We start from the raw sequence: 1540 nt of genomic DNA, 5'->3' as shown, positions 1-1540 counted from the left end.
CTGGTTAATAATTAACGACTTAGAGCGTTTATGTGTGTTCGTGCCACCTTCAAGTGTTAGACAGTTACTGGGTTAAATCAGGGTTATGCACACCAAAAATTGTCGACTCAAAACATCATTGATAAATATAGTCTTTTAATATGTTAGAGATTTTTAAGGTCAAAAAACGTGAAAAATAATGTGTCTACAAACTCACTGTCTCTTGTGTTCATAATTCTTGATCTTATGTTTGAAATTTGTTTTAGTTTAGACGATTTTATGTGTTTCATATTTGTTACAATCGAGTTCCGAAAACTTTACGGAACTTTAAGTTATACAGTTAATTCTTCAACTGCGTCATATCTTTTGAATTAAAAAATATGAAAAATAGTACAATAACTGATAATGTACAAGATAGTTGGTCAGAGAAGGGAAAAATAGTAATACATCTCGAGTATTGTGGTCTGAACGAGTCGAAGCCAGTTCGATTCAAGTGGTTCGGTGTCTCGACTCCCACGAGCGTTCCTGCTTCACATGAACCTGGTGATCGGCCAGTTCATCTGTGACTCCCAGTGCGTACAGACGTGCTACCACGTCACTTGTGATATTTGTAACGATTCCAGGACTCTGGCGATCTGGAACCATCAGGAAGCAACACCACCACACCAGGAGGAGGAGGTTCAATGGGCTGATGGACCAAGCGGCTCTTGTGTTGCACCACAACACGACGCAGCGCAGGAAGGGAACCGCCTCCGGTTTTCTGGCTTGTCTGTTTATGGTCAGCCGGCGGCGGAGTGCCGCATGCGGAAGCAAACCTAGAGGCGGCCATCAGTGATGCGGACGAGTGATTACTTCATTCCTGGACTCTGTGAGGTTCGCCTGGAGGAGTCAATGAAGTAAGTCACTTCTAGAATTGAAGTTAAGATGGTAATCATGATGATCCTACCGTGGTCATCATATAGTGAGGGTCAGGTTATTAATGTTACGTGATGTGTAATTGGTGTCAGAATTTATGAAACTACAACCGATGATTTATGAAATTGTAAACCATAGTTACTGAAATTTATTGGATAGAATTTTCGTTTATATATATATATATATATATATATATATATATATATATATATATATATATAATTTTATAACAGGACACATATATTGTTGATACTGTAATAAGGTTCGCACGTTTGACGGATCTTGATTCAGTTACCAGTACATTATCATTATTATTATCATTATTATTATTATCAATTATCGTTATCGTCAACATAATCACTGGGCAACCATGACAATAAAGTCTCGTGGTGTCGAGGTTGTCCTGTAGATGGCCGTTGACCTGACCCGGATAGACCAGGTCAGGGGTCACCTGCGTGTAGTAAACATGAGGATGTAGGGAAGATGAACGTGTACTGGTGAGAATGTAGTGAAGATGACCATACAGTGTAGGTGAGGGTAGACTGTGATCTTACCCATAACGTGTTGCTTGTGTTTAATTAATGATTCCATCAATAGAAGTATTGTTATGATGCATGAGGTCAACACAATCGTTAAACATACCACC

The 1540-nt window shown here is 39.2% G+C and overlaps 1 long non-coding RNA gene across 1 annotated transcript in view; it reads left to right on the top strand.

Moving 5' to 3' along the window:
• The first annotated feature begins 561 nt into the window (after positions 1-561).
• The window catches only part of LOC139764402 (uncharacterized), a 132938-nt gene continuing 131959 nt past the window's right edge, over positions 562-1540 (top strand). Inside the window, exon 1 of the long non-coding RNA XR_011716367.1 lies at positions 562-875. This is a non-coding gene — a long non-coding RNA (uncharacterized lncRNA). The remainder of the gene's footprint in view (positions 876-1540) is intronic.

The sequence above is a fragment of the Panulirus ornatus genome, chromosome 49 (assembly GCF_036320965.1).
Source record: "Panulirus ornatus isolate Po-2019 chromosome 49, ASM3632096v1, whole genome shotgun sequence".
In the NCBI taxonomy this organism is placed as follows: Eukaryota; Metazoa; Arthropoda; class Malacostraca; order Decapoda; family Palinuridae; genus Panulirus; species Panulirus ornatus.
This window is presented reverse-complemented; position numbering and strand designations above follow the sequence as displayed.